Source organism: Staurois parvus, unplaced genomic scaffold (assembly GCF_062004578.1).
Source record: "Staurois parvus isolate SC_StPar_1 unplaced genomic scaffold, SC_StPar_1.0 ptg000894l, whole genome shotgun sequence".
Lineage (NCBI taxonomy): Eukaryota > Metazoa > Chordata > Amphibia > Anura > Ranidae > Staurois > Staurois parvus.
In genome coordinates this window covers 248,856-268,417 of record NW_028318690.1, presented here as the reverse complement: position 1 = coordinate 268,417, position 19,562 = coordinate 248,856, and the positions used below count along the sequence as shown (strand labels likewise).

Genomic DNA, 19,562 nt, shown 5'->3' with positions numbered 1-19,562 from the left:
AATTTTGTTTACCAGTGTAATGTATCACTGCATTTGTTTTCCTGGTACTCATTTTAGGAGTACTGAATACATGCTGTGTCCATAACATACTGTATATGCAACACTCACAAGGGTGCAGACAAAATATATGGTAACTTTTAAGAGGTTTGATTTTTGCATTCTAATTCTAGAAATGTATTTTCACTGCCTTGTGCCGCAGTATTGGTGTCTGCATGTAATGCAGCATATGGTCTTTTTTTAAAATGATCTTTTTAATAAAGAAACTTTTTTTTTCAACTTTGCACAAATAAAACATACATAATCATATACTTACTTTTATTATCAACTAACAAAAATATCAATTTTATGATTGCTGAGCAGGCCAAAGCTTATGGTCTTTGGCCTGCTTAACAATCGGAAGTAGGTGCAAACCCCAAAGGTACACTATATCACCAAAAGTATTGGGACACCCCTCCAAATCATTAGATTCCAGTGTTCCAATCAACCTCCATGGCCACATGTGTATAGAATCAAGCACCTGGACATGCACACTGCTTTTACAAACTTTTGTGAAAGAATGGGTCGCTCTCAGGAGCTCAGTGAATTCAAGCATGGTACCGTGATAGGTTTTCACCTGTGCAATAAATCCATCTGTGAAATTTCCTTACTACTAAATATTCCACAGTCAACTGTTAGTGGTATTATGGCAAAGTGGAAGCAACTGGGAACAACAAAATGGTAGGCCACAAAAAATGACAGAGCGGGGTCAGCACATGCTGAAGCGCTCAGTGTGCAGAAGTGCCAACTGTCTGCAGAGTCCATAGCTAAAGACCTCCAAACTTCATGTGGCCTTCAGATTAGCACAACAACAGTACATAGTGAGCTTCATGGAATGGGTTTCCATGGCCAAGCAGCTGCATCCAAGCCTTACATCACCAAGTGCAATGCAAAGTGTCAAATTCAGTGGTGTAAAGCACACTGCCACTGGACTCTAGAACAGTGGAGATGCGTTCTCTGGAGTGAGAAATCACGCTTCTGTGTCTGGCAATCTGATGGACATGTTTGGGATTGGCAGTTGTCAGGATAACGATTCTTGCCTGACTGCATTGTGCCAAGTGTAAAGTTTGGTGGAGGGGGGATTATGGTGTGCGGTTGTTTTTCAGGGGTTGGGCTTGGCCCCTTAATTCCAGTGAAGGGAACTCTTAAGATGTCAGCATACCAAGACATTTTGGACAATTTCATGCTCCCAACTTTGTAGGAAAAGTTTGGGGATGGCCCCTTCCTGTTCCAACATGACTGTGCTCCAGTGTACAAAGCAAGGTCCATAAAGACATGGATGAGTAAGTTTGGGGTGGAGGAACTTGACTTGCCTGCACAGAGTTCTGACCTCAACCCGACAGAACATCTTTGGGATGAATTAGAGCAGAGACTGTGAGTCAGGCCTTCTTGTCCAACATCAGTGCCCGACCACACAAATGCACTTCTAAAGAATGGTCAAACATTACCATAGACACACTCCTTGACAGCCTGCCCAGAAGAGTTGAAGCTGTTATAGCTGCAAAGGGTGGACAAACTCAAGATTGAACCCTATGGATTAAGACTGGGATGCCATTAAAGTTCATGTGCGTGTAAAGGTAGGCATCCCAATCAGGGGCAGACTGACCATTTGGAAACTCGGGCAAAGCCCGAGGGCCTGGGGTCAGTAGGGGGCCCCATGAGATGCCCCTGGTACCTTTTTCATAGGCTTTTTGGAGTTTGTCTTATGAAATATGCTTAGTATCCCAAGTATAAATACAAATATAATAAGTGCTCAAAACAAAAACAAAAAACAAAGAGTTTGGGCAAGGACACAGGGGCCCCATGATCCCCTATTGCACGGGGGCCCCATGAGTTGTCAGTCCGCCCCTGGTCCCAATACTTTTGGCAATATAGTGCATATGCAAAGTATTTCCTATTGATAATTCGGTCAAAACCAGCTCAGGAACAGCCAATTCAGTTTGAGCCTAGGTTCACGCTCTAGTGGTGTGGGAAATCGCATGTGATTTGGATAGGAATTGCATTGCATTTCTGTTCAAATCACATGTGATTCTTTGCAGTGCAATCTGAATTTGCACTGCACACGCATGAAAAGGTGAAGGCATCTTTTTTTTGGCTGCACCAGAATTGGATTGCAATGCGTTTTATGACCTGTTTTGGAGTGTCATTAATTTAACATTGACACTCATGACAGATCTCGTGAACAGAGTGCAATTTCAATGCGGTGCAGGAAATGCTCAGGATTCGCAGCATTTCCCGCACCGCATATACGTGAACCAGAGCTGAAAGAGAGTACTGAAGATATTTACATAATGTGATTGAATACATCAGGTCGCAGAAAAGAACCCTTTTTTTTCTCAGAGATTTAAAGGACAGAGGGGGGTTGTCATCTAGTTTGCAGAAGCCCCTTTTCATTCACTTACTTCAGCCTTCAACAAGTTTCAAGATGACAAAATTAAGTCTTGGTTTGCTATAAAAGGATTGTGTCAGAGAGAGTTTCTTGTCAAGAAATGCCAACAGAGCACCTTGCCTAAAGTATATTGGGAGTTTTTTCACAAACAAAGTACCGGTAAGTAATCAGGCTTACTGTAGTTGTCCCCTTGATTTACTATTTCTCAATGCACTCTCTGCATTGTATACATTTTTTTCCAGGTTGCTGTTAATCCCCAAATATATATATATATATATATATATATATATATATATAAAACAAGAAAGGGGAAAAAAGGCGGAACCTCCCCACATTAAGGGAAGATAACGGGATTTTAAGGGTGCCATACAATGATAGGGCAATGACAAAAACTAAAATTTACAATATTAATTGGTGAATCAATTTAAAATAATTAATAAAAGAAATACACTTCAATATCCAGACATTATTGGTTGTACTTGTTCAAAGAATGTTTCCAGTGTAATATTATGTTTCGCCTATTTCAGTTTGTAAATAAGTGATTTTTCTCCTTCACTGATGTGAGCTAATGAGGCTGCAGTAATGGGCACTGAAAGGCTGCACTGATGGGCACTGATATAGAGGCACTGGTAGGTGGCACTGATGGCCATTGACAGGCAGCACTGATGGGCACTGAAAGGCAGCACTCATATATGGCACTGATCGTTTGACGTGGTTTTGAGGAAAGCTGGATATCTTGAATTGATACACAAGTGCTGGTTGACCACTCTTAATTGGGGGGTCATATGATCAGCGTGACAGCTCTGACGGAGAGAGATGCCGATAACCGGCATTTCCTTATTTACATGCGATCAGCTGTGATTGGACACAGCTGATCACATGACCGAGTCAACGTCTTCAGCTCTTTACGTTGATCGGTGATCCGCGTGTTCGGTGATAGCCGCACTGCATGCCCCTGGAGCTGTGCACGCACGGTTAGAGTGGGAAGACATCATATGACATCCTCCCAGAACAAGAGAACCACCTTGCATCCATCATTTCCTTATATGGCGGGCAGGAGGCGGTTAAAGTGCTTTGAGCACTGACATTGAGACATTTCTCCTTCTTGGAATATCACTGCCACTGGGGCATTTTTCCCACCTGTGACAGCACCAACATTGGGATATATTTCCTTCCTGTGATACCACTGCCACTGGGACATTTTTCCCACCTGTGATACCACCAACACTGGGGCATTTTTCCTTTCAGTGACATAATGGATGCATGGACATTTTTCCTTCCATTGACACCAAATATTCAGGGGCATTTTCCCTCCATTCACTAACATAGGAGCATTTTTTCCTTCCAGTGGCACCACTGATGCAGGGGCTTTTTATTTCAGTGGTAACCAGGGCACAAGTATATTTTACCTGCCAGCGACAATGTTGATGCAAGAGCATTTTTTCTTCCAGTGACACCGCCAATGCAAAGGCATGTTTCCTTCCAATGACAAAACAGATGCAGGGACATTTTCCTTCAGGTGACACCAGTGTTGCAGGGGCATTTTTCCTTTCAATGACACCACCACCGCAGGAGCATTCTTAGGCTTTGACCTTCACACTTGCATTACTGATCTGCCACACAGAGTCTTAGCTGACTTGATCTATCACTTCACACCAGGATTATCCACTAAAAGCCAGTCAGACATCCATGCAATTTATCCTGATCATTCTTTGCTATCAAAACAGGTTTTTATCATTTAATTAACAAATATTGTTCCTTTTAAAAGATTAAAACACAGTAACTGATTAATACTGTATTTGCATTTAATGTAGTCAAAATAATCACATACAACAAACATCCGAAACGGAAGAGTACAATTAATTGACTTGTAACGGGATAATGGAAATATACTGGTAAATTTCCCAGCCACCCTATTAATTATTACATAATGCACTACATATAAATAACTTGGTGAAATGATTGCAATAGTCAGTTGCAGATACGGAAAATTACAACAGCTTACAATGGTATGTCTATATATCTTTAGCTAATATACTGTATATTTTATTTATTGCAGGTACTTATATAGTGCCATCAATTTAAGCAGCGCTTTACATATATATATATTGTACATTCACATCAGTCCCTAACCCTCAAGGGGTGTACAATCTAAGGTCCCTAACTCACATTCATATACAAGGGCCAGTTTAGACAGGATCCAATTAACCTACCAGCATGTCTTTGGAGTGTGGGAGGAAACCAGAGTACCCAGAGGAAACCCACGCAGCCACAGGGAGAACATGCAAACTCCAGGTAGGAGGTGCCGTGACTGGGATTTGAACCAACGACGCTAGTACTGCCAGGCGGAAGTGCTAACCATTTAGCCACTGTGCTGCCCGTATAGATATCTCATTATTTTTTACTGTGTTTATTTTTCTTTCATTGACTCATCACTGCATTTCTTTTATGGGTACACATTCTAGAAGTGTTAAATACTTGCTGTGTCTATTTAAACACAAGGTGTAGATAACGTTTGTGGTAGCTGTAAGGTTTGACTAGTACATTCTAATTCTAGAAATACTTTTTCGCTGCTCTACTCTGTGCTGCGGTATTGGTGTCCACATGTAATGCAGCTTGTGATCTCATTGCTCCCCAAGAATCAAAAGATGGTGGAAACACCAAAGGTAAGTGCAAATAATTCCTAACTTATGATTCATCCAAAGCCAGAACATCCATTTCAGTATAAAAGAGAGAACTGAGAACCAAAAAAAAAACACGCTAGGACTCCGTTGGATGTTAAAAAACATAGCAACTAGCACAATACCATAATACATAATATAATAAACATCACAAAACAATAGTGCAGCGCTAAGATAAATTAAAATGTATGTGCAATACAATAATGCAATGCAAATATATCAAACTCTTATGTGTCACCACAAATTGAAAAAATAAGGGAATCCAAATGTGAAGCCAAAAACTATGAATTCAGAGGTTCTTCGATTATGAGAGAAATGACAGATGTGGATATCTGGATGTCAAACGCCACCAAAACTTAATGATAAACCACAAAGCACCTCGGTGTACAAAAATTAAGCTTGTGTACCCGGCATAAAATATCCAAAGAGTAGAGGGGAATTTTATGCAATCATGGTAACCAGTGTGTTACCCTTCCTCTATATTCCAGTTTACTGTAGTGATTCCTTCATTTACCTTTCCCAAGTATAAAATGCAGCACTCTGTGCATCTGTATATTTTTTTTCTCATTCGTACACACTTTTACTTGATTCATTAAAATTTTAAGGCTGCTATTAGTTCTAAAGTATACATAGTTAATAGATAATGTGTAGTGCCCAGAATTGCTTCACTTGCTTTGAGGTCCAAAATTAAATAAAGCAGTAGGCACATTGGGAAAGCACAATTCTGTGCTTTGTAATTGTGCCTTTTATTATTTAGAAGGGAAGATTAGATGTGCTAAGTCCATTTTACTGTTTTATAAAAGGACTCTGTGTTCTGGATATTAGTGAGCTGACAGCAAATCTTCAACCAAAGCAGTAATTCAGCTCCCCAATCAAATTAGATCCTGATAGATACACCTGTGAGCTTAATAAAGTTTATTATGGTGTGGACAAGACCTTACTGTGCATTTGAACCTGCAAATATATGCACCTGTACTTTTGTACTGTTGGAAAGGCTTAGATTTACTTCAATAGGTAAGTTAAAGGATAAGTTCACCTTTTGGAACATGTTACCTGCTCCACCCATTTTTACTGTGAAACATGCAACATGTTCCAGCAACTGCAGCCTCTCTCCTCTCTCCCCCCATCCCGGTGACAGTGGCCGGGGGTTCTTCTCCCTACTCCCACTGTCACAATTTGAAACTAACACAACTGTGCGGGGCTTTGCCCACACAGCCTCATTCATTCACAGTTTCTTGTGAATGAATGCCTACAAGTACAATCAGCCTTAGCAGCTGATGACTTGTAGTTCTCAATTTACTGCGAGTGTGCTGGTGATCTTCCTGGACTGCAGTAAGAGCCTGCCCATATCACAGGTATGGGCAGACAGTGTACTGATGGTCTGCAAGAGACTGCCATTGCACCCACAATCTGCTAATCGAGGGTGTACAGGTTTACAGGCTCCCAAGAACAAAAAATAATAGATGCACATTTTATTAACTGCAAAATAATGTTTATATATTTATTTATATTTTTTTAAAGTGAATTCATCCTTTAATATAGAATATACAGGGATATATTTATAAATCAATGAATATGACATTCAGCAAACATTCACTTACAGCTAGTGAGTTACCTGCAATGAATGTTTGATGAATATCACATTTACTGTTTTGTAAATTTGCCCAATATAGTTAACTGCACAAGGATGATGCTGCAATCGCAAAGTATTGAAAATGTTTTTTTGATCAATCACAATCCCACTTTATATGGCCAGCTTAGATTCCCCCCACAATTTCCTCAACCAGACTAAATAGCTTTCCATAGAAAACAAATGCATGTATAAATTAAAAAAAACCCAAAACAGGCAGACTCGATGGACCACTAGATCTTTTTTCTGCCATCACTCTTCTATGTCTCTATGTTTTATAGTGTATTAGCACATTTTTATTAAATTTTAATCTACCAAGAGGAACACGATCTTTCAAAATATTTTATGAACAAAATATACTATTTTTTTTCTCCCTCCCATTACACAACTATTGAACTCTTTGAATACATAGAAGAGTACACCATCTTCACTAATACTACTACAGTTAATAAAAATAACATTTTATTTTCAGGTTGTCTTCATAATGGAGAATGGCATGATCTTGGCAGTAGTTTTGTAAAAGATTGTGAGTCCTGCTCATGCTATATCAGTGGTCAAATGCAGTGTTGCAAAGTGTAAGTTGATTCTCATAACTCTGAAACTCATTTATGTTTGTTTATTAAAGTTACTACTTACTGTCAGCTAAAAATTCCAAAATATAAAAAGCAAAATATCCCTGCTGCCCCAAAAGAGCTGGTCTTACATACCCTGTTATACAGGAGACACTCAAAGATCCCAGACCTTGCCTAGGCCCTAGGCCAAACACATGCTTGTTAAAGGGGGCTTTTAAATTCTGATAAGTTACCCCCTTGCACCCCCACAACCACAGTCAGGGTTGTGGGGAAGATGCCCTCGTCCTCATCAACATGGAGACAAGGTGATTTTCCTGGGGTCCCCCCTGGTAAAGCAGCCCCCCATGTTGAGAGCATGTGGCCTAGTAGGTTCAGAAGGAATGGGGGGGCATTCGCTCATCACCCCTTTCCCGACCTACCAGGATGCATGCTCAGATAAGGGTCTGGATTTTGGGGGAACCCACGCCATTTTTTAAAAACAATTTTGGTGGGGGGGGGGTCCCCCTCAAAATCTTTACCAGACCCAAATGACCTATGGATTGATTGGCTCCCATGCTTTTTTTTCAATTTTCTTTTGTTTATATTCTGCTGTCAGCAAGGAATCCTGCTGACAGTAGATGAGTCACTGGTTGTTAAGCATGTGGCGGGTGCCAACTCCTTAACAACCAGCTATTTACTGGTTGTTAAGGATGCTGACGGCTGCTGGCTCCTTGACAACTGGGTGAAGTTTCATACATTACTTGAATATCGCATGCCTGGGCCACTACTTATTTAACACATTTATTTGTTTATTTTGTTTAGTGAGATGACTGTAACACTGTTTTATGTGATATTTACTGAGCATTTTTTCTTTTTACGGCAAGTACCTTGTAAACAGAATAGTGAATTGACATTTTCAGCATAATGTGACATTTTGGAAAAATGTGTCACATAACCAAAATACCACATATGATTTCCTTTAGTGAACGCGCAAAGTACAGAAGCTTATAGAAGTCTGCTAGAATTTAGTTTTCTGCAATGAGATCAGTTTATAGATTATGCTTGCCTGACTTCTATGAGTTAATGAAGTCTACATTTCTGAATCACACTCTTGCATACTAAGAGTGTATATAACTTACTATGCTTTCTGTAACATGTTCTATTCCCATATAATTTTTTAAATAGTGCTTTAGACTTGTAGTTTCTAGTCAGTCAGTCAGTACAGTTATTTATGTGGCAGATCTTATAAAGTGTATAAAACTTTGTAATAATCACAGCAGATCCGTTGACCCAAGAACACAGTAGCAGCAATCTCATCAAAAATGCTATGTGCTTTAAGTAGGTGGATTCCAAGCATCAGGAGATTGCTGAAATCTCCTTGGGTACTGAAGACTATATAGGAATGTGAGAATTGAAGGCACTTTGAAATGTTTGAGTCTGAAAATGTTTTATTCCAACTACAAATTGGATACAAAACCAACACATTTTGGGGACAGACATCACCCCTTCATCAGCGCTTATAGTGATGTGGGGTCAGAAAGTGAGAACCCCCTTATGAAGAGGTGATGCCTGTTCATCGAAATGCATTGAATATTGTATCCAATTTATGTGTGGAATAAAACTTAATTTCGGCTCAAACATTTTGGTGTGTCTTAGCTGTTATCCTTTAAAGTGGACTCTGCACTAACAAACAAGATCTGCATATTCAATCAGGGCCTCTCACCCTCATACCAAAATGCTGTATTAAAGTATAAAAAACCTGTGGGGGAAAAAAAGGCTATTAAATATACTCGCCTTACCTTTAGCTTCCATACTGCAGACTGTGACATCACAATCCACAGCACAGTGCGGGTTTGTCAAAGTGACCTGAGTTACTGACCTGGTCTGTGACCTGCTTGTTCCAGATGTTCTAGACTCAAATGTACTGTGGCCAGAAACAGCTTGGCACCTAGAATATGTATAGAAGATATGGCATATTTACATGCAGCTTGGAAATGCAGCAAAACAACAAATCTATTATCACTCATATGTAAGAAAGAGCTGTTCTGAAATCAGTAAATGCGTCCATCTGTAGTTCTGGTGTCATGGCACAGTTCTGTCGTGATTCTGGTATACTGTATCTATGAGCACAGTTCTGGTACAATGGAGCTAAATTTACTTTGGAGATAGCACTGCACCTGTAGTTAGATGCAGTCTATTTTCTCCACTGTAGGTGGAATGCAATCACAGAAGCATTACAGTGGGAGAGGAAGTCAAGAGGAACATACTCCTCTATGGTTTCCTGGGTCACTGGGGAAGCAATCTGGTTGGATGCTTCCACCCCATGTGACTCTGATGGCCATCTAGGGTCTGGCAGAGTCTATTTAGGATCCCAGCTCCCGAGCTTGTCGTGCATTTTGTGAGTGGACAGCGTAGGGTCAGGTCACTTATCTGACTGTGAAAGTAAATAGCGATAGGGAAAGGTTCTAGACAAGTAGGGACAGGATAGGGACACACCATCCTTCCTGGAATTCTCCCATTTGGGCCTAGACCAGCCAGGCTGCATTCTGCCCTCTGAGACATACACTGTTGACAAATCTGAGACCTTCTCCATTCCTCATTGCTGTTAAAACCTGTGAGTGTTCCAAGTGGGTGCCTTCCCGCTGGGCTGTTTTACCATTGAACTTTGCCTTCAATAAAAGTTCTGGTTACTGTACCTGGACTCTGTGTAGCTACTGCCGCTGCACCACACTGCACCTACCCACACACCTTACAGCAGTAAAACATTTGGATTTATGCCCAGGGCATCGAAAGCTAGCACTGCAAAAAGGGATAGCATACTGCTAGGTACACTGATGTGCCAGTTTGGGGCTTAGCAGCTGCAAAATTCTGATGTTTACAGTGTTTACAGTGCATGGAAATGCTAACACTAAAAATGCCTGTTGATGGTGTCACAAATTCAAAGCTGTCTTGTGTCTTCTGTACACTTACTGTGTTGTCTTAAAAAGGCTTTTTAACCCTCCTGGTTCTTATGTTGGACTACAGAACAATTAGACTTTATAGCAAAAGATACTGGACAGGTCTGGCAACACTCAATCAACAGATCTTAAGAGCTCAGTGAATTTCTAACAAACCAACAGGTACTTCTCTGCACTTTCAGGGCATTTAAAGGTATAAAGCATAGAAAAAATGTGTATGTATTGCAGAGATGTACCGTATGTGCTTTTTATTACAAAAAATTCCCACTGATATACACTTTAAGGTTCTGTTTTTGTTATTTATTTTTTTTATCTTCCCAGATTCAACTGTAAGAAATAGCAATCAATGTCATAATTGAATCTGTCACTTACACTTGGCATTAATACATTTAAGGTATTTTATTATTGTATTCACATCTAACTTATCGAATGTAATTACAGCATGTAAGTATGAATAAAAGCTTAAACCTGAACTCAAGGCAAACATATAGATACAGAAATGAAATGCCTATACTGTATGAGAGGTGTTCTGCCTGCCAAATGGTTTACATTTCAGCCCATTCAGTCCTCAGATTTACACAGTAAACCCAGGAGTATGACACCACTTCATCCGTTACAGTTAAAAGTATAACTAAAAGCAATCTTTTGTTTAGTTTTGGATAGAGTAGAGAGGGAGCAGAACATCTGTCAGGCTTTTATCGCTGTCTATGCCCCGGTAGGGAGCTTTATCCTCTATTTGTGTAATGCAAGGCAACCCCTTAAGTATCCCAGAGCCTGGGAGGAAAGGGGTCAGTGTCAGGTGGAAGATAGTGTGAAGGCTGGAGTGTGGAGCCTGGGAAGAGGCCCAGGGACGGGGCCTACCTACAGGCAGGTACTTGAAGAGTAAGCTCCACTGCACCACCGTCTCCTAAGAGCAGCAGGGAAGGCAGCCACCAACCCAACAAGCTGACAGGAGGGACAGTGTGAGTACCCTTACACCCCCTAGGCCGGATAAGGGGAGAGGGCAGTCAGGTGGAAAACCTAACTAGCTTCTCATCCAGGACTGCTGTGCTGTTTGCAGTTTCTGGGTCCCCTTGCCCTGGGAATACCCTCAGTGCAGCTGGGTGAAGAGGAGGATTCATCTGGGTTCTGAGAAGGTACACCAAAGAGCTGGAATGCTCTTAAAGGAGAGACGATCCTTGTCCACATCTGTACATAATTGCTAAGGAGTTGTCCTCAAGTTTGCAGTTGCTTGGGCATCCTATACACCCCTCAACCCTATCCAAGTTCTAAACCCGTTAATAAAATCACAAAATAAAGCTCAAGGGCTGTTTACTGACTCCTGTGTGCAAAGTGTGGAAGAAAATGAGTGTTGCCTGGCTGTGCTGAGCTTTAGGGGGACCCAAAACTCAGTAACTCCTAGGTGGGTAGTGTTGCAGTGCCTTGAAAAAGTATTCATACCCCTTGAAATTTTCCACATTTTGTTTTGTCATATTACAACCAAAAACATAAATGTCTTTTATTGTGATTTTATGTGATAGAACAACACAAAGTGGCACCTAATTGTGAAGTGGAAGAAAAATGATAAATAGGCCTGCTACATTTGTTTACATTATCACCAGAAGTTAAAGTGAAAGAGAATCCTCAATTTTGGATTCTCCCCAGGACAGTAATAGAGGGGAAATCTTCCAATTGGGTCACTAGTTTTGGTGACAACCAGGGATTCCCTCACTTTTGAGGGGCTTCCTCTCCCTTTCAAAGAAACTGTCAGGGGATAGAACCTTCCCCTACTCTATCCTAAATGAAAAGAAACCCCTCAGTCTGAGTGCTAATTTACAGGGGATTGCAAATGACTGCTACTAACACAATATATGATTAGTTAATATATACAGTATATCCACTAATTTGTGTCTACTATGTCTACATGGAGTTCAGGTTTAGGGTACATTTACACTTGTGAATGTACACTTGTGAATGTACCTGATCACGATTAGATGGGATAAGCCCGGCAGGGGTTCCCTGTGATTAGCAGCAGGAGGCAGAACCATATTGAAAGCAATGGGTGGCTGCTGATTCCCGCAGCTAATCGTGGCTGCATAGTGATCACATGTGAGCAGCTGCAGTTAGCTGTGGGTACTGGCAAACACCCATTGCTTTCAAAGGGGCTTCTTACCACAGCTAATTGCCAGGAACCCTCACTGCGGTTCTCTAATGTAATCATATTCAGGTATATTTGCAAGTGTAAATGTACCCTTAAAGGATAAGTTCACCTTTTAACAAAAAATAATACATGCTTTTACTATTTTTTGTTTTAGGAGCCTGGAAAGTATTGCACCAGCGATCAGCAGATTGCTGGTGCCAGTAGGACTCCTTCAGACTGGCCAGTGTATCTATGTGCTTGTATCTCGTACGGGCAAGAAGATTTACACTGACATGACGAATCAATGAACTACCACAGCGCTCAACAGTGCCATGGTAGTTCATCGAGAACTACAAGCCGACAGCCTCAAAGGCTTTCAGAACTTGTAGTTTTCCCATTCACAGAATACTGTGAAAGAGTGATTCGACTGGGCGGGCAGAGCCTCGCACTGCCTTTTTTTTTAAAAAAATTGTGACAGCTAGCTGGGGAAAAATATCCCCTGCTAGCTGTCACAATGGGGACACATGTCACATGTTACATCTTTTGTCACGTTATATATTACACCCTGAATATGGGTGAACATTTTACGAAAGGTGAACTTATCCTTTAAGTCATATAGAAAACCTTACTGGATAATGAACAGCACTGTGTATCCAAAACAATCACCATTTTTTCTCACAAAATATTGTTTTCACTTTTTTCCATGCTTTTTTGCATCTCAGTGCTACTGATCTCCATTCTCTTTTAAGCATTGCCAGTCTGTATGCACTCACTCTGATATATATGGAATTTTCTTTGGACCAGCTTCCTGATTCTGACATTGCAGGGGTACAGCAAGAAGACAGTTGTTACCCCATAAAAGGAAGTGACCTGGACAAGGGCTTCCATGACAGAATCATTAGGAATTATTGGGAAAGGTACAAATTCAAAGCTCAGTTGAACTTTTTATTCCTATAGTGCAGTTAGGTTGCATAAACAGTAAATTATGTGTTTTTCTTTTTTAATGTACCCTGCATGCTTTACAAAAAGTCCCTTTGATGACATCATGCTGGAGATCTGTTCCACTGCTCAACATAGAGCGCAGTGGTCCGATGTGTCCCCTGCACAGTGCTCCAGTGAAAATCCCTATCAGGGAGCATGAGCATTGTTTACTGGGCAGAGGGTGGAATCTAACCTGCTGCACTTTGTGTTTAACAGTGATCCAGATCCACAGTGTAGTGAAAGCACAAGGAAATTTAGCAATGATGCAGCAGACTAGTAGGTTGAAAAATAAAAAGCAATGGCACATCCTTTACTGTATGCACAGCCTGACTGCATTACAGTTCTAAAAAACGTAAGGTTTAGTTGGGCTTTAATAAAATTGAAAACCGCTTTTGTAATTGCAGTAACACATTAAATGAAATTTTAGTGATTGTGTTAAGATTTATTTTACCAGAGGCTGGCATGTAATAAAAAGAAGACTTAAAGAAATATAATTTTTTATATTATTTTGATTAATTAATTGATTGTTTTAGTACTGAAGTATTTTCTTTTAGTTCCAGATTAAAAAACACCTCCATTTTCTAACGCAATAGGCATTTGGATAAATCAGTATATCTCAAGCATCTTTGTCTATACGCAAGAAAAATTACTGGCTTTTCCTGTTTTCATTTCTCTATTAATAAAACTGGTAATACAGAATTGCATTGGTGTCCGGGTGTGATTTTATTGTAGATATAGAGAAAAAATTCTAACGAAACTAACTTGATTGTTAAGGAAAGTATGTACTTGAAAATGTGTGCAAAATACATTCAGAAAAATACTTTTTGATCTTGTCTGCTCTGCATGAGTTCTTCCTTGATGGGCCATAGAACACCCACCCTTATATTATAGAGATAAGAAGAGGGGGAGGTTGTTTTGCAAGATCCTGGTAGCTGCCTAATGCTGGCGCTGGCCCTGGTTCAGTTTTACACAAACATTTAATTTTGAAGTTGTGTATTTCTTCAGATTTCTATCTTAAGATATATATAATTAAACAAAAATAGCTTACTTCAGCATAGAAAACAGGAAAAGGCTTTTTTTTGCCAGGAAAAAACATAAGCAGAATTAATATTTTAATATTATTATTATCTTTATAATGTATCTCAACAAACCCTAACTCAACCTAAACACACCATCAAGGTAAGAAATGATTAAACATTTATCCCATGCATGCAGCCTTTTTCAAAAATCTGATCTTACAAAAATCTATGGGACATGAAAAGACACAAAGAGAAGCCACGCACCCAGAGACTGACAGCACTTACAGGGACCTGACATTTCTCTGCGCCTTTGTCCATGCCCACCACCTGTCCTTTTCAAGACCCTGAATCTTCCCGACCTCAAACAGAATGTTGTGCACCACCACCTCGACAGGAAGGACTTTTTTAAAAATGAAAACCTGACATCGTTCATTCCACGTGTAGTAACAAACTACTAAGGTAACTAGAAAAAGTGTCTTGAAATCAAAATCCTGGTGAGTTTGAAAGGCTCTGTAAGACCGTTCCGCATAACTCAAGTGGGAAAGGGATACCCATAGCCCCACCCACCCACTTGTAGACTTCTATATTGAAGGAGCACTGAAGCAAGAAATGGTCCATTGTCTCCTCCACCCCACCACACTCCACTTTTAGACAACCACGGTTCTCCGTAGAGTGATGCTTCAGGTTGCCCTTCACATAGAGTCTGCCATGGAACTAGAGCCAGGTCAAATCCCAAAACTTTAAAGGGATTCTGTCCAGATTCATCAAACGCAGACAATCCCTTATAACAAGGCCACGGCAATCCCTCAAGGCTAATGGCTCGCTAAAGGCAGATTCAACAACCCTCCTCTCCACGGCCTTCCTAGGAAGAGACCTAATTTCCTCCACTGTCACTTACCACTGCCAAAGCATTTTCAGGCACGTGGCAACATAAACCGGGAATGTACCATGTTGGACCCTCAGGCTTTTCACTGGCCCATCATTCTTCCAGCTCCACAGGAAAGGCCTAAACCAGGACTAAAAAATACCAACCCACCCAGGTGGTTCCTCTGCCAGCATGCTACCAAAATTATGTTTCAAAAACATCAGAGAAAAGAAAACAACAGGGTTGTGTTGTCTTATATCAATTAGAGGATGACAGGTGTATTTATAAATGTATTTTCCCGCAGCAACTAGTCCAACAGTTCTTTTCCAGAGAGATGCATTTCAGATAAAGATATTTGCAACAGATGACTTGCAAACGGGTATTTCTGGTCACACAGATTCACATGTCTTCAACATCTGAAAGACAAGAAATTCTCTAACAAAGGTTCATTAACCAAGTCCTTAAACATTGTGTTTGAAGAGAAAACAAAGTACTATTTACATCTTGACAGTTTCAAGCTAATTCACCCTCACTGCCATAGAGGTCTAATCTGCATTAAAAAACAGATCTGAAGGATTTTCACCTTCTGCTATATCCACATTTATGACACCTTGTACTCTCCTCAACTGTTTGTGAAGATTTGCGTTTGTTTTCAATAATTTGTCACGGTCTGCCTTCATTTTATCATATTCAATTTTCAAATGGTCATATTCCTGTTTTACCTGAGAAAATGGTATCCTGGTCTTGAACTTTTGCTTTTTATTATTTTGATTAGCTTTGTTATGCACATTTGGATCACAAGTCTTTAACTTGGTAAATCAAGCCTGACTGTTTGAATTCACCTTCTGATCTTTGTGTTCAGCATTAGTACTAAACAATGTGGCTATATCAATTTTTACAGCCTGCATATTTGATTTTCTCCATAAAGTATCTGCTCATAATAAAATGTCATTTAAATCATGAAGATTTGGGGTAACCAATAAAATATTTTCCTGGATATCCTCAAGCAAAGCATCTAGAACCATACTCCTGTGTATAAAGCCTCCACGCTCAAACGCAGCACTATTACAAACCAACATTTCCATGATAGTAGCTATCCTATGTGACAATTCATAGAGAGATTCATTCAGCATTTGTTTGATCCTTCTATGAATGGTAACATCAGAATGTATTCCATACAATACACACAATAATTCCAGTAATATATCTCTTGTTAGAGGCTGAATACAGATCTGTTTAATTCTAAATCACAGCCCACGACCTATAGAATTTTGCACAACTCTTTCTACATCAGATGGATTTAGATTGTACATATCTCTGGCATACTGCAATGTCACAAAACCATTTTAAAAATGTGTTTAAATCATGGCGAGGAACCATTCCTACTTCTTTAAGAATTGTGTCTAATTCTTTTGGTTTCAAAGATTTCATTACAAGCCATACTTCTCCGATATTATTATTGTTGTTGAAAACTGTGGCAGTCACAGTGGGTGAAGCTGGCAATAAATTATCAGATTTAATAGGAGATTCTTTATCATTTATTGGGAAGTTTGAGTTTGTATTTTGCAGCAGATTGCTGGATTTTAGATTTGATGCATATCTGCATTTTTGTGAATTTTGGCGAGGCGCGCCACCGCCCTACATGTCCTGCCGATTCCGGCCACGGATGTCAGTCTCCGGGTCACTGCCGTTCATTACCGGCTGTGTCCCGGTAATTAGCGGCAATCACTGACAGAGAGCAGGGCTGCAGTAGCTCTGCTCTCTGTCAGTTCCCTGACAGCTCCTGACAGGCTGATCGGGAGAGAAGAGTTTATCTCTCCCGATCAGCATTTCCCTGTGCAGTACACCCCCCCCGCCCCCTAGTAAAACACTCCCCTCACACAGTTAACCCTTTCACTGAATAATAAAGTTAACCCCTTCCTCCCCAGTGCCGTTAGTACAGTGTCAGTGGGTTTTTTTTGTACTGATCACTGTATTGGTGTCACTGGGGATGTCAGGGACCCCAAGTCAGTTCCCCCCAGTGTCAGAATGCCACCGCAGTTCCGCCATAAGTCGCTGATCACCGCCATAAGTCACTGATCGCCGCCATAAGTCGCTGATCGTTGCCATTATTAGTATAAAAAAAAAATTAAAAATCCCAGTATCTTTCCCGCCATTTGTAAACGCTTTAACTTTCACGTAAACCAATTAATTTACACGTATTGGTTTTTTTTTTAGCAAAGACATGTCGCAGAATGCATTTTGGCAGAAATTTATGACTAAATTTGATTTTTTAACTTTTTTTTTACTGGACATGTTTTATAGCAAAAAGTCCAAAATATTGTTTTTTTTCCTCAAAATTGTCAGACTTTTTTTTTATAGCGCAAAAAATAAAAACCACACAGGCGATCAAATACCACCGAAAGAAAGCTCAATTTGTGGGAAAAAAAGGATGTAAATTTCATTTATATACCGTATTGCATGACCGCGCAATTGTCCGTTAAACTAGCGCAGCGCTGTATAGCAAAAAAATGGCGTAAATTGCAGTATCTATACCATAGTTTGTAGACACTTATTGGGATTTTTTTTACCAAAAACATGTAGCAGAATACATTTTGGCCTAAACTTATAACTAACTTTGAGTTTACTATATATTTTTTATAGCTGAAATTAAAAAATATGGTTTTTCTTCAAAATTTTTGGTCTTTTTTTGTTTATAGCGTGAAAAATAAAAAGCGCACAGGTGATCAAATACCATCGAAAGAAAGCTCTATTTGTGTGAGAAAAAGGACGTAAATTTAGTTTGGGTGCAGCATTGCATGACCTCGCAATTATCAGTTGAATTAGTGCAGCGCTGAGTAGCAAAAAGAGGCCTGGTCATTAAGGGGGGTAAATCCTCAGGAGGGCAAGTGGTTAAACAACAAGATAACAAGCCCTGCGCAATACAACCTTTTCTACATCCAAGTCCATGTCTGCTTACATTTTCTGGAATGTCTTAAGGACCAGCATGACATTTAATACATTTTAACACCCATCTGTTAACTCTGTCAGATCTGATACTAACTTCACACTTAGTAAGCATTTTGACTATAAGACTAATTACAAAAAGGAAATATTATTCAGTCGCTGCATTTGAGGCTTCGTCTTGAAGTTACTTCCTCTGTGTCCAGTTCAGGTCTTCTGGTCCACGGCACAGTCTTGTTTAGTTTTCCAGTCTCCAGATAATTCTGGGGTTCCAAAACTTCTTCAATTTGTGGATCAGCCTCCTAAGTCACAACCAGACTTTAGAGTCACAGTACAGCTTCTGAGTCCACCTCACAGGACTGTTTCATCAACGACTTCTGTTACTGAATCTGAAAATGCTCTTCTGGTCACTTGGATGGCACCAATCTGTTGTCTTATATCAATTAGAGCAGGCCTGGGAAACTGCGGCCCTCCAGCTGTCATGGAACTACATGTCCCATGAGGCATTGAAAGGCTGACAGTTGCATCATGACTCGCAGAGGCATGATGGGACTTTTAGAGGAATTAGAGGATGATGAGCGTATTTATAAATGTATTTTCCCACAACAACTAGGCCAACAGTTTATTCGGATAAAGATATTTGCAAAAGATGACAAAAATGCAGCTGAATATTTCTAAATATTACAACAAACAACAGCCCTCAGAGTCCCATTTAAGATACTTCATATCAAACATGGAGATACTACACTGTCCAGCATATGTCCAATCTATAATATGCACCAAGGTAGCTCTCATGCATCCAATAATGTGAGTTATGATCTTTACTGTGCTTCCATATTAATGAAAGGAAGCAGCTTTCTCCCAGCCAAAAAACTTCCCTTGATATACAGTTTACTGGAGGGGTTTCTGATTGTCTGACAAACACTTTTGATCTTATATGAAAAGACTTCACTTGCCATTACTGTAAATAACAATTAAGGTCACTATAGTGTTTACCATGTAAACAAGTTACCCTTTCACCATTTACCATGAATACCCCCTTGAGTCTAATTACCATCAATAAATACTTCTTGTATGGTCAAATCACATTCTTTTTCATCCTTAAACATGTAAACAATGTACCCTTTGAAATGTCTAATTAGATAAACAGGCTATTCCCCAAATGCCAAGGTGACCTTGCATAAAATTAACATAGCCAAGAGTTATTTTGATGTGTAAAGTGGTCTTGACACTGGCCTGTCCAAGAAAGAACAGTATGTGTTTCAATATCTTCAATATCTCTAGCTCTCTCTCTGTCTCTCTGTCTCTCTCTCTCTGTCTATCTCTCTCTCTATAGTACCTGTAGTATATATTACACACAATATACTACAGGTTGACCATACCTAGGTCAC

General features: G+C 39.9%; 1 long non-coding RNA gene across 1 annotated transcript; it reads left to right on the top strand.

Moving 5' to 3' along the window:
• The first annotated feature begins 4,401 nt into the window (after positions 1-4,401).
• LOC149442353 (uncharacterized) lies at positions 4,402-14,043 on the top strand. The gene is made up of 5 exons (XR_016307200.1): positions 4,402-4,434; positions 4,983-5,091; positions 7,209-7,311; positions 10,566-10,638; positions 13,899-14,043. It is a non-coding gene; the product is annotated as an uncharacterized LOC149442353 (long non-coding RNA).
• Positions 14,044-19,562: the final 5,519 nt, after the last annotated feature.